Source organism: Sus scrofa, chromosome 3 (assembly GCF_054392235.1).
Source record: "Sus scrofa isolate SSC_HxYL_T2T_F1_AM1 chromosome 3, Sscrofa_HxYL_maternal_Yorkshire_Landrace_v2.0, whole genome shotgun sequence".
Classification (NCBI taxonomy): domain Eukaryota; kingdom Metazoa; phylum Chordata; class Mammalia; order Artiodactyla; family Suidae; genus Sus; species Sus scrofa.
This window is the reverse complement of record NC_139385.1, coordinates 42,525,570-42,540,335: the sequence shown is the minus strand read 5'-3', so window position 1 is coordinate 42,540,335 and position 14,766 is coordinate 42,525,570. Positions and strand designations below refer to the sequence as shown.

General features: G+C 43.4%; 1 protein-coding gene across 25 annotated transcripts in view; it reads left to right on the top strand.

Annotated features, from left to right (window-relative positions):
* Positions 1-14,766, top strand: part of RBFOX1 (RNA binding fox-1 homolog 1) — a 2,264,635-nt gene that overhangs the window by 1,101,989 nt on the left and 1,147,880 nt on the right. The window lies entirely within an intron of this gene.

Here is a 14,766-nt window from a genome sequence, read left to right as displayed (position 1 = left end):
ATGAGTTTGACATATATCAGATTTGGTTAACCCTAGGAAGTCCCTGTGATGCTTTATTTAGGACTAACATTCTTATAATCTTGACAGAATATGTGCATGGATGGATGGATGGATGGATGGATGGATGGGTGGATGGATGGATGGATGGATGGATATGTGGATGGATGGATGGATGGATGGATGGATGGATAGATGGATGGATGGATATGTGGATGGATGGATGGATAGATATGTGGATGGTGGATGGATGGGTGGATGGATGGAAATACAGATTGACTAACTAGTGACACAGAAGGAAAACTGGCAAAGAGTATGTTATATAGTTTTCAGAAAGATAAAGACCAAGTGTATGAAAATATGTTCATATATACATATGCATGTATGTATATATGTGTGTATGTGTATTTGTATAGATATGCGAAAAGTTCTGTATACATCAGTGTTCCACATATCATATTGGAAAACAGCATGATACGATAGGCACTTTGTATGCTGTTGGAGAGAGTGTGGAATGGTACGTTCTTCTGTTGAAGACAGTGTGGACATTTCTGTTTAGAAGCAAAGTGCATATCCTTTGGCCCAGCATTTCTACCTCTAGGGTTTATAATATATAATTGCTCAAGTTTGCAAAGATGCAGTTTGGTTGACTGCAACATCGGGGACAGTGGGAAGAAAATTTGGAGCAAACGAAATCCCTAGCAATGGAGCACTGCATGCTGAGAAGCATTCAAGGAATGAAGTAGACCCTCGTTGACCTAAAACGGTGTCTACCATGCTGCAAGTGAAGAGTCTGAGCTTCAGAAAGGTGGTGGGAAAACTTTGTTAGTAAACAAACACACATGGGCAAATGTTTTCTATGTAGGATGTACTTGCAATGGACGACTAAGGGGCTGAGAAGGGGATGGTTACTGTGGAGCTTGGCTGGGAAGGAAGCAGAGGGAAAATGAAAGTTTTACTTTTCAGGTTATACAGGATGAGTAAGTTCTAGAGACCCACTGTACAACACAGTGCCCAAAGATAGCAAGGTGGTATGGTGCACTTAAAAAATGTGCTGACTATTCACAATAGCCAGGACATGGAAACAACCCAAATGTCCATCAACAGATGATTGGATTAGGAAGATGTGGTATATATACACAATGGAATACTACTCAGCCATAAAAAAGGATGACATAATGCCATTTGCAGCAACATGGATGGAACTAGAGACTCTCATACTGAGTGAAATGAGTCAGAAAGACAAAGATAAATACCATATGATATCACTTATAACTGGAATCTAATATCCAGCACAAATGAACATCTCCTCAGAAAAGAAAACCATGGCCTTGAAGAATAGACTTGTGGCTGCCCAATGGGAGAGGGAGGGCGTGGGAGGGATCGGGAGCTTGGCGTTATCAGACACAACTTAGAATAGATTTACAAGGAGATCCTGCTGAGTAGCATTGAGAACTATGTCTAGATACTCATATTGCAACAGAACAAAGGGTGGAGGGGGGAAATGTACACATGTAAGAATAACTTGATCCCCATGCTGCACAGCGGGGGGAAAAAATGTGCTGAGGGCATGGAGTTCCCTGGTGGCTCAGTGGTTTAAGGATCAGGTGTCGTCACTGCTGTGGTGGTGGTTCGATCCCTGGCCTGGGATCTTCTGCCTGCTGTGGGTGTGGCCAAAAAGTAAATAAACAGAATGTTGTTGAGGACGGATAGAGCTCATGTTGAGTGTTCTTTCTCTCTCTCTCTCTCTCTCTCTCACACACACACACACACACAGGACACAGGGGACTTTTGGAGGTGATGGATGTGTTTATTATCTTAGTTGTGGTGATGGTGTCACGGGTGGATGTTTATGTCCAAACTCATCAGATTGTCCACGTGAAATGTGCAGGTTTTTTTTTTTTTATATCACTTGTACCTCAATGAAGCTGTTAAAAATAGATGATACCTTTATTCCTTTTTATCTCAAGCATGCACTGCTTTGATCATAAAAAATTACTTCAGTTAGGAAAAAAAAAAAAAAGAACTTCAGTTTGGCAAACAACCTATGATCAGCCCCTCGCTCCCAAGCTGATGTAGGTCAGCTTAGGCATCAACATAGATACTCTGTCTTAGACCCAGGCCACCCAAATTGCTTTGAAAATGTGCTTAAGAGAGACTCGAAAAGAGATAAAGCTAAAAATCGCTTGGTTTAAAACGATGTCCTGGCTAAGGTTTGGGGTCTAGAAATGGGCTGGTTGGCTGTCGGCAGTTTCTGAAAATGATAAAGCCAAGTGTTAAGCGTAATGGTTTGGCCACAGAGGAAAACGAAATTCCCCCGATGGGGCAGACACTTGTCATTCATTGGAGGGACTGCAAAATCACGATCCTTATCCTCCCAGCTGCGCGTGCCTGTCAGGGACTGTGGGCTGCTAAAAGTTGTGTACTATTATTTTTTTATTCATCTCTGGGTCATTTCATCTTCCCGTGCCAGCCACATGAATGGCTGTGTATGAAAATTGTATTTTGTGCTGAATTTCCCGCTGTGAAAGATGTTTACTATATATTTATGAAAACACTGCAATAACAAAACCCTTTCTATAGCCTTTCAATTTGCTGTAAGGGCAGATAAAATATTTTTATCTCGAACTGAACTTCATACCTTGGGAGATTCGGCAGGCCTGACTCAGAATAATAAAACACTTCAGAGAAAGGCAGGCGCCGTTCAGATAGGTTTGGAAACCTGTGCTCCACACGGCCAACCTCCCGTTCCTTTAAAGGTGCCAACTGCATACACAAAACCTAGAACTATTTGGTGGGACCGATGCATCATTAAATAGACAAAAAAAGTTTGTACGTATTAAGTAGTTTTACAACATGGCTAGAGAGATGCACGGGGACTCTGCATGAGCAGCCTTTCCTTAGTCCTGGAAAATACAGGGAGGAGGGGGCTGTCCCCTCAATGTAGCGAGGGCTCTGAATCTTCACCTTCATGTAGGCTTTGTTGGCTTTGTTTTCAACAGAAACTTCTGTCGAGCTGGTTTTGTAGATTCACATGCAGTCATGAGAAATAACACGCTTGACCTTGCCAATAGCAAAAATTTTGCAAAACCAGAGTATGAGATCATATTTGAGATACGGACGTTGCCACTAATCTTAGATTTCCCCAAATTGACCTGCACTCATTTGTATGTGGGTTTAGTTGTATACACATTTCTGACACGTGTGGGTTCGGGGATCCACCACCATAGATAAGATACTGAGCACGTCCATCAGAAAAATCCCTTTCATGACCACATGGACCCCCTCTCACCACTATCCTCCCCCATCCTAACCTCTCTCCACCACTCATCTGTCCTCCATTTCTAAAAATCTGTCATTCCAAACACATCCTATAAGTGGAACCACCCACTGTTTAACCTTTTGGGATTGGCTCATTTCAGCATCAATGTTCCCTGGAGTTTTATCTCAATTCCTGCATCCATCCATCCATCACGTGTTCCTTTTCATTGCTAAGTAATATTCCACAGCAGATGGTATATGCCACTATCTGTTTAACCCCTCACCTGTTGAAGGGCATCTGGGCCCTTTGTGGCTCTCACAAATAAAGCTGCTGTGAATATGGGTGGGCAGGTTTTTGGGCGAGCCTGAGTTTCACTTCTCTGGGATAGATGGCTGGGGGAGGGCTTTGGCTAGCTTTGATTCATACACATTATGGAAAATATTAACAAGTTGCACCTTTTGGAAGTCAGTGCTCGTCACGCACACACCAAAGGAAAAATGTGAAATCGTACCCACAGCTGAATGTTTATTTCTATCGAAACAGAGTTCTAAATATAGAGACCGGCCAGCATTTGTGCAGCACCCCCCCTTTGCCAGTCTGTGTCCTGAGCCCGTCGTGTCAGCTACCACATTGGTCCTCACAACAGCCTTGGGATGTGCATACTGCTGTTACCCCACTTACCGACGAAGAATCAGATGCAGATCACTTGAGCCCGTTGCCAAGTCGGCACAGCCAGTGGCTGTTAGAGTTAGGCAGTCGGGCTTGAGAATCCCTCATTTTAACCACTATCGTTGATCTGAATCTGATTCCCAGATCTGTTGGCATCACCTTCTGGGCTGGCTGAGATGGCAGTACTCATTGGGTGGGGTCGCCATCTCTCAGTACAGCTCCGAAAGGAAATGCAGTGGCTTTGTGTGTGTAGAAGAGTCAGCTAGCTGACTTCACTGCTCTTGAACTTATGGCTCTGATTTGAGTTTCCCGTATTCGACCATCTCAGGCAGCGGGAGGTTGCTTCTGGCTTTTAGATCCCCAAGAGGTAGATCTGACCATCCTCCCCGGGTTACACACTGTGCTGCTTCACGCTCTCAGCAGCAGCGTGTGCTGACTTCCTGCGTGGCCCAGATCTGTCTCATGGAAAGCGGAGCCCCGGCCATCCGTCTGCCTTTCGTGAAGACGTGGAATTGATGGTCCTACGTCTGCGCAACAGCACAACTTAAAGGTACTTGTTTCTAACAGAATCTTGCATGGCTGCTTTACATGAATCATGGAGCTATTCATCCTCCAAAGGCATTTCATATTTCCACCAGGCTTATAAAGTATTTAATATTTTCATATGCTCCAGTGTAAAGCCATCTGTTGCGGTGACAGGACAAAATGTTGAAGTCAAGAAGGAGCGTGTGTTTATGGAAAGATTCCATGAAACGTTAACAAGAATGATATGTGCTGCTGTGGGGTGTCTTGCGGAAAACGTCCAGGGGGATGTGCAAGGCATGGCCTCCAGCCCTGGTATTTATACACTGGCATGTATCAATGACATGTGCTCTTTTATTTCTGTCCTGGAAACTTAGGCTAGACTGTCAGCGTGCGTGGTGGCAGAGACCTCTTTGAGAGGAAATAATGGTGCCTCTAATTTTTGCACCTTCATTGCATCGGTGTTTTTCGGGAGCGTCATTTAACTGTTATCCTTTTGTACCCGCATCCTGGGAGCCTACTGTGTGTGAGGCATGCATGTTGCTGGAATTGTCTTCCTAAAGAGTTAGAGCAGTTTCTCAGAGCCAAACTTTGAATAGCCCCGGTGCGTGGTCTTGCTCATGTAGAAACGGTCAGATGAGAGTCACTTTGGGCTGCCCACTTGAACACATCCGTATTGACACAGTTCCTGAAACTGTTTCCACCCCCCATCGCCCCTCGCTGACCTGAACTCAGAAAAATCAAAGCAAATGCCTCCGAGCTCAGGCCCCAGTGTTCTTGGGGCAAGACATCATGGCTCTAATGCACTGAGTATCGTATCTGATAAGCACTGTGGGAAGCGCTGTGTGTTGATTGGCTTATTTAAGCCTCCTAAGCATCTCCCGTGGTGGGGGCCCATGTTGTCTTCATTCTACAGACGCGGGAGCCATTTTCGAGATGATAATTTACTCAGGATCACACAGCTCACCCTGGGTAGACCCTGGATCTGACCACAGGCAGGCTAGGTCCATAAACAGGATGCTTAACAACTGTGTTTTATAACTGATGTTAGCGAGAGAAGTCTATTTAGTGCTTCACAGACCAGGTCTTCCCATGGTGACATTGGCTGGGACATGCAAGTCAAAGTAAGTGTGGCCTCTACAAACTTCAGTTCTTCGAGGGCTTGTTAACTCGGTAAATAAGTTCTCAGTGAACCTCAGAGGGAAGCTTGCAGAAAGAACTTGGTGTGAACACAGACGAACCGCCCTGGAGAGGGCTGCAACAGAACATCCTGGGGGGTGTACCCCCAGGACCCCCTTCTTTCTACCAAGCTCTTTTCTACCAACATGTGTGGGAAGGTGTCTCAGATCACACACCTGCTTTCAATCATGTAAATCAGTGTCACAACCCAGGTAAGAACCCAGGTCCCCATAGAAGCTGTGTCAAAAGATGGCTTTTTTGTTGTTGTTGTTGTTGCCGCCAAGCTTGCAGCATGTGGAAGTTCCCAGGCCGGGGATCAAACCCGCACCACAGCAATGACCAGAGCCCCTGCAGTGCCAATGCTGGATCCTTAACCTTTTGCGCTACAGGAGAACACCCAGAGAATGGCACTTTCTGGCCGGCTACCCCAAGGCTGACAAAATTCAGGAATGAGTAGCATTCAAGGAGATTTATAAGCAGGAATAGAGAGATGTTTTCCAAAAAGAGTGAGATGCCATCAGATCAAGTTAACAGAAGAAAAGCAATCAGGGGAATCTGAGACAAGAAAGATCAGTTAGCTTCTAAATATTGTCCATTTATGTCAGTCAAGCCCTTCGGTCTGACGTGAGGGTTTCTTCTACAGACAGGCCCTTTTCGATCCATAGGTTTTGCCTGCAGGTGTTCATCTCAACAGTTAGATTGTAATGATAGGTTCTAAACTTCCTGGAGACAGAGAACAGGTGAACAATATATAATTAATCCCTAACACAATGCCTGGCCCAGAGTAGGACCTCCATAAATGTTTTTTTTTTTTTTTCGAAGAATGTATGATTGTATTGGATGGTGCCAGAATATTATGCATTACACCCTAATCAACCCAAGTCACAATTATGTCTCTAATAACTGAATAATGTGTTCAGAGATCTACCGAGAAAAGCATGTGATTCCTCCTTGCTAGTTCCCCCTCTCCGAAAGCCAAGAAATGCGGGTAATTATCTTCTGTGTTATGGCCAGGACCACAGGCAAAGGAAAAGCAGTGACACCGTTATCTCTGGCCACCCACCTAAAATATTGTCCCAACCTTGTGGAGGGTCTGTATGGCAAGCAGCAGAGTTCTAGAGCCTTCGCCCCCAGAACATTCCCTTGGCAAAAAGCGACGTATGGTTAATGCAACAGTGCAAATAAATTATTACCATTCTCTGATTAGGTGACAGGTTAGTAATTAACTTATGTCACCAGTTGGCCTCCAGCAAGTCTGTTTATTCAGTTCGGGGGAGCATGTTTCAGGGAGAAAGGCGAGATGGGCAAGGCCTTCTTTGTTTACCGTAGATGCTAAATGCGGGTGGAATGCATCTTTTCCTATTGACTAGGAAATAACTTGGTTGTTAGGACATGATTTTCCATTCTTCAAAATGATATGGTGGTGCAGGGAACTTGAAAGCTACCCTGGAATTAGAAAAGCATCAAGAAATTACCCTTTATGTGCTCGTCGAGCCATTGTGCCTGTTTTCTTTGGGGACTTTTTACTGTGTAGTCCCAGCAAACAGCCATGTGTTTTTTTTAAAAAAAAGGTATGAAAAATTTTAATTAAAAGAAAAAAATGTGTTTTTCTTCCCATTGTAGGTTAAGTGCCTATCACACAGCCCAGGGACAATGGTATTAGATTTGTAATAAGTACAAGTAAAGCTTTTCATTTTGATTGGATTGGGTGTATTTTTCATCAGCATCTCCCGCGTGAGCCATGATTCCAAGACAGAGTCTTGTAATCTTCTGCAGTGGGAATGATTCAGCTTAAAAATCAATAGGGCATGAGGTATTTCAAGTTCTCATTATTGTAATGTGTCAACATCACTTCAGTGACCCCAGAGTCCTCTGTTGGCTGGTCTTTCCCCTGATTTATTGTGCAATCTCACAGGGCAAACTATAATTTCACTTGGAATCAGAAAGTCTCCATTTATGGTTTGTGTCCCAGTCTCCAGTCATTAGGCCATTCTCGGGGAATCGATCCCTCCTCTTGTTGCTGAGAGCTGAATGAAGTTGTCACCTGCTCAGATTACAAAGGCGACAGGTACAAAGATGCGGTGAGGGCGAGTGACTTGGTTCAGCTCTGTCTGGAGAAGGGCTTCCTGGGCGTTCACCTGCTGCCACTTGGAGGGCTTCCAGCGTTTCTCGGGATGTCTTAGAGAAAAGCCCCACCACTGAATTAGCGCAGGGCTTCCTGTCTTCTTGCATGAACTGTGGATGATGCAGTTCCCCTTGGTTAAAACAAGGCAAGAGAGTCTTTCCTGAAAGTCTGAGTTTTGGCACATTTTCTAGGACGTGTTGAGTGATGCCAACTCTTCTTAAATCCCTCATTGTCATGCTGAGACTATAAGGACAGGATCTTCCATCCTTCTCCAAATTGGCAGAATACCGAGGAACTTCTTGTAAGAAGATGACCCTCTGATTTCAGCATGCCATCGATCAGGGCATACACACTCTACTCCCCCCCCCCCCACGCATACGCACACACCTGCCATGCGCGCGTACACACACACACACTCAGATCCTTTCAACTTGAGGGTATTTAATGAATGTTTACATGATATTGTCAAGTCATCAATAGCATCCCGAGAGAATCCAGATTGCATATCTAATAGCCACTACTTAGCAATGGGGGAGGATTCTGCCCACGTCAGCTTCATCAGAAATACAGTTAAGGCGTTCCCATCGTGGCTCAGCAGGTTATGAACCCAACTAGTATCCATGAGGATGCGGGCCTCGATCAGTGGGTTAAGGATGTGGTGTTGCTGTGAGCTGTGGGGTAGGTCACGGCATGGCTCAGATCCTGCATTCCTATGGCTGTGGTGTAGACAAAGTTGACCCCTAGCCTGGGAACTTCCATATGCCATGGGTGTGGCCCTAAAAAGCAAGCTATATATAAAGGTAGGTACCCACCACGTGGGTTCCATGTGCTTGTGAAATCAGTAGAGTTCATTCCCTCTAGGGGCCTAACTGTGAAAAAGAACCAAGGTTAAGGGCGATGGCAGCATAGGGAATGAAACTGTGGAAGCTGTGGGAGGACAGGGAGGAAACAGTGAACACAGGACTAGAAGGGTCTTGGAAGATGTCAAGACAGACGTCAACATTTGATCCCTTGGCCGGATGTGAAGATACCATTCTCCTTCCTTTCAGTGACTATGAAATCAATTTTGATACCCGTGCAGCAAAGAAATCAGCATGGATTGGTTTGGTGTTTTTTTTTTTTTTTGTTTTTTTGTTTTTTTGTTTTTTTTGTTGTTGTTTTTTTTTTTTGGCCATACCTGTGGCATGTAGAAGTTCCCAGGCCAGGGATCCAACTTGCGCCACAGCAGTAAACAAAGCCACAGCAGTGACAATGCTGGATCCTTAGCTCATTGAGCCACCAGGGAGCTCCAAATCACCATGATGCTGTTAAAGTTGCTGTTGTCCAGTAAGATCAAGCTCTTTGATCTCAGCCCCTGGGAAAGGTTTCTGTCACCCAGGGACCTCCTGCTGCCCTCGGTCAGTGTGGGGTTGGGGGAGCTGCTCCCATGGCATCCCTCTCTTCTTTTCCTGCCCATCCTGATGGAGCCCCTTTCTCCTAGAGCTGCCCAGTGTGGTGGAGAGGTGGGGGCAATGCCAACCCTGACCACATTGCTCTTGCTCTCTGGTTTTCAGTCTGAGCCTGTGCCCTCCAGCTTGACAAAGTCAACAGGCTATTCTGATGTCTTTTTGAGTCTTTCCAGTTAAAAGTTCTTACAGACAAGAGCCCTGTTTATCAGAGCCTCTGATCTTATTCTTAGATGAATATACATTCATTTCATAGACATTTACTGGTTACCCGGCTGGGTGCCCAGAACCCCTTTTCATACTCTTTTCTAAGCTGCTAAAATTGAGTGGTTCTTCCTTGAGGCTCTTTATTGACACTACAAATACATCTTGATTCTCACACTCTTCTTCTTAGGACTTGCTTTCCATTCTAGATTTGCTCACTCAATTTGCTCAATATGTGATGACGATTCTGGTAGGTGCCAAAGAGATGGTGACTAAGATAGACGACTTTCCTGCTGTGGTCAAGTTTATGTTCTAGCCGAGTCCTTGACTTTGAGGAACACTTGGTGCCTCAGAGACGTGAAACCCCGGTTCCCTAGTTTCCTGGAAATAAGTTGGGTTATTCCTTCCTTAACAGAATATTGCCTATTTAGAGATTAAACATGTCCTCACTTGTTCTTCAGGTGTTGATCGCAGGCATTGAGAGGATACAGAAAGATCATGTGGTTCCATTAGGTGTTTCTAACCTGTGGGAAGTTGTGCAGATCCACCTCTGGGGACCCAAATCAACTGTAATTTTTGGGATTCCAGAGAAAGTTGACATCAAAATCCTTGTCCCACCCGCCATGCCTCCTTCAAGGCCTGCAATCTCAGCCTTATAAAGTTCTAGGGGCAGTCTAAGAGGCTCCTGAAGCAGTGGTATAATTAGAAGCTCAGGTCTTAACTCCACCACTAAGGACCTCGAACAAATTGCTTAATCTTCCTAAGCTTACAGTCTCAATTTTCTCACCTGTAAAATGGGATGGCAATAGAACCCATCTTGGTAGACTGCTTTAAAGAACCCAGGTGATTGTGCATTTAATAGTGTAGCAAGGTACCTAACATGTAGGAGATGCTTAATAAATATTATTATGAGAGAGCACGAGGAGAAAGAGCAGGTGCACTAATGGTGGATGAATTGTGCTAGCAACCTGTGTGTTTGGCAATTTCCATTTCATGAGAAAAAAATTCATCTCTTTGAAATTTTGCCATTATTACCTGACCCCACTTACCTTTTCTATGGTAGCAAGTGTGCCTGGATGGACCATGTATATCAGCTTCCTTGTTAGTCATGGACCAGGCTCTCTTCTTTCTTGGTAATCTGTGCTGTCCTTGGTGGTTCTAGGTTCAATCCAAATGCTAACTGGGGTTATGTGTATGTTATAATAATCCCATGCTGCAGCTTGTACACAGAAATATTATATAGCCACTTAAAGGATGAGGTAGATTTCAAGGTGGTACTATGGAAAGATGATAAATATTGATCCAGCTTAGCTATTAATGTAGACTTAGATGTTCATGAGTGGAGCAAAAGGAAGGTACAGAGCAGTGTAAGCAGTATGATCACATTTGTGTATGTGGACTTATACTTATGGATGCCTGGGTATATTCTGGAAAGGCAGATAAGGAACTGATAATACTGATTGTTCAGGAGAAGTGGGCTGAGGCTTCAGGGTTGGAGGAGACTAACAATTCATAACATGCCATATTCCACTCATTGACTTTTTGCCATGTGCCTGCTTTACTTTTCCAATAAAATACTTGTTAAAAATGCATATTGTCCAGTGGGGATATGCTGTAGAGCACAGAGAACTCTACCCAATATTATATGATCATCTATGTGGGAAAAGAATCTGAAAAAGAATGGATGTGTGTATGTGTATAACTGAATCACTCTATTGTACAGCAGAAATTATCACAACACTGTAAATCAACTATACTTCAATAAACTTAAAAAATAAAAAAATGAATATTAAGCACACATATTTATAGTTATTTATGAACAGTCTTTCTTCATCTCCCTTCCCTTTCTCTAGATTTAATTTGATAAAAAAGATGGCAAAAGCCCAGGGATTCATAACATTTATGCCCTTGTAACAGTTAGCTTTTGCTGTGTAAGAAACAGTCCCAACAGTTCATGGCTTAAAACAAAAAATGAGTTATGAGCTCATATTTCTCTGTGGCAGAAAAGCGGACTAGGCTCAGCAGGACATTTTTATTTTCTACTGGTTTTGCCTGGGTTTATTCATGCTTTGGGCTGGATTATATAGAATGGCTTTCCTCATGTGATTTTCTGCAGTGCTTCAATTTTCCTCCACGTGGCCGCTCTAGCAGGCTAGCTCAGATTTAGTGAACAGGCTAACATGGGTCTCAGAGTTCCAAGTGGAGGGTGAAGGCAGTCGCTAATTTACAAGTGATTTCCAGCCTCTGCTTGCATTATGTATGCTAATACATAGTTAGCCAAAGCAAGTCACACAGCTAACCCCAGAGTCAAGGGATAAAGTGACAGTAATGGAGGAAACATAAGGCACACCTTTAAAAGGTATATGCAGGCAGGGAAGGGGTAAATTTGTAGCTGTCATTTGCAACCTACCTCATCCCTCTTGGAAGCCAGCCATACAGTGAAGGGAACTGTACCCTATGAGAGGGACTTCGCTTAAGTAGACCTTCCCCCTAAAAGTACCCTTGACAGTTGAGCCCAACACTGTAGTCTCTCCCTTTATAAGTGCAGCCTTCTGTCTGCTTATACGCAAACATCCTCCTTCTCTTTTAAAGTTTAAGCAATGAAAGATTTCTTTCTTCTTTCAGTGGAATGTCAGCTTAGAGAAAAAGGTACTCATATGCCTCTGGTGACATGGAGCACCCCCACAATAAGGGCCCATCTATCTCCAGGGAGTACCACACACCTGCATGATAGAGCAGCACCAACAGTGTTCTGACAAGTATGTCTGATTCAGAGCATCATCACAGCCCTCCTGTTGGGAATCTATTTGCTTTGAACCAAGGATGCCAGTGCATCCAGCTTTGACTTTACATTCCCTTGTCCTTAAACATCAACTCGTTTATTTCAGAGATCATCTGGGAACCTAATAATGTTTGCTTTTCGGATTCTGCTGGCATCAATTTATGCTTCCACTGGCGGATGGATGCACAGACTATGGGATTAGTGATGGAGGGAGAAATGGTCTCTGGTTCCTTTTGAATAAGAAACTAAGTGGCACTCAATTAAAAGCACGGAGGTCTCAGTGTAACAGGCAGGGAGAACTAAGTCTGAGATCTGCCTATACTGTTCAGATACACTCAGCTTTACTTGACACCTCAGATTGGTAGTTAGATGGGCAACCATGAGAGGTCATAAGGATGAGTTCTCCTGCTGCCATATTAGTTTTCTAAAAACTCTAGGCATGAGCATTTATTGCAAATTTGCAAACTTTGTTCTGCAAAAGTAGAATAAAATGCATCAAATTGGCATTTCTATTTAAAAAGCAAAGTCCATTCAAATTGTTTTTCTCTTTTCCAGTCTTGGGGATTCTGCCCTAGTTAAGCACTTTCTTGCTCAGTGGTTGGACTTGAAATATTCCTTTAAGCTGTTGATTGTCAATCACTTTTATATAGTTGTCACTTTCAGTATGTCACTGTCAATAGCAGAAACGTAAAGCTTGTAGACACTCATTCTCACTCTGACATGCATAACTCAATTGAGCTCTTTTTATAAAAAGAATCCAAAAATACACATTCATGATTAGTTAAAAATGCCTTTCTGAAAATATCTTTTAATTAAGCAATAGGAAAATAATTCCTGGAAATGAATAGTCCTGCTAAGTCACTTATTCATTTATTTCAGCTATATCAAGACCCTACTAAGTGTTGGTGCCAGTGTTAAATTTTGAGTAAAACCCAACAGGGAGTCTATAACCTCAGAGCATACAATGGGATAGGGTTAGGAAAGGAAGTCAGATGGGGGAAAATCATCAATTAAACCACAACTAAGAAACCTATAATTACCATCCAAGATAAGTGTCCTAAAGAAAAAGTACATGGCTTCAGGAAAGTAGATAGCTGAGGGACCCTACTTAAAGTTGAATAGGACAGGATGTGCTCTATTGGAGAGTGACCATGGAGCTGATATTGGAAGGAGCAATGAAGAGTTAAGTCAAAGGTGGTCTGGAAGGTAGTGGTCCTGATGTTGGTACTTTCAGACCAACAGGAGGAGGTGGAATGTAGCACATGCAAATATCCTGAGGCAGGAGAATTGAGACAGCTCTCCTGGGACAAGCCATGCAGGAGAGGGCAGAGGATGGAAGGGAGGGAGTGGTATGAAAGCAGAGGAGGAGAGGGAGCTGGAGGAAGAGTCAGATTTAAAGAGCTGCAGGGAAGGGATTGCCCGTATGGAAAGTGGTACTAGTGTGAATAGGGCATAGTTAGAGGACCGTAAGGAGAGGGTTCCATTGTCGAGAGAAATGAGGATGATAGCTGAAATGAGATTTCAGCTTTTTAACAAAATGGATCAGGGTCAAATGGAGGTGGTTTGTAGTCTTGTGACACCTATGGGCCTATCATGCAGTCTAGCTTCATCTCTCATGTTGTATGTGCCAATCTAAAGAAGAATAAATGGGAATTAGGACTCAGGTAATAGAAATAAGAGCAGCTGTTCTTTAATGAAGGATTTCTCTATGCCAGGCCCTAGGCTCATTGTTTCATAGGTCTTATACTTGTGTCTTTTCCATCTTTTGGCCACTCCATTCAATGGTCAACACATCATTCAGCCCCCACCTCTGAGATACGCTCTGTCTTCCACTGCCCTGTTTCCACTGCCACACCCTAGCTCAAGCCCCCATTGCTGCCACCTTAATGACAGCTTCCCTCCTGGACTCCCCAGGACCTGTGTTTGCCCCCCTCTAATCCATTACCCACATAATAGCCAACATTCTTTACAACATAAATGTGTTACACACCCATGACCATAGCAGCACCACTCATAGTAGCTAAGATGTAGGAGTAGCTCAGGTGCCTGTCATGGATGAATGGATAAACAAAATGTGGTCTCCACATACAATGGAGTATTATTTAGCCTTAAAGAGGAGGGAAATCCTGCCACATGCTATAGCAGAGATGGCCCTTGAGGACATTATACAAAGTAAAATAAGCTAGTCGAGGCAAGGCAAATACTGTATGGATCCACTTATATGAGTTATCTAGAGTGGTTAAATTCATTAAAACAGGAAGTAAGATGGTAATTACCAGAGGCTGGGGAAAGAGAGAAAGGGAAGTTTTTATTTCTTAGGTATGGAGTTTTAGTTTTGCAAGATTAAAAAGTTCTGTGGATCTACTTCACAACCATGGAAATATTCCTAGTGGAACTGAACTGCACACTCAAAAATAGTAAAGTTGGAGAGAGAGAGAGAGAGAGAGACACCAGTAGAAGCCAATATATATTATATATTATATTATATTATATTACATATATATATATATTACAGTAAGAACTAAAATTTCCAAAACCCCTGTAAATCCATTCAGTTAATACTCTACTTAAAATTCTCCAA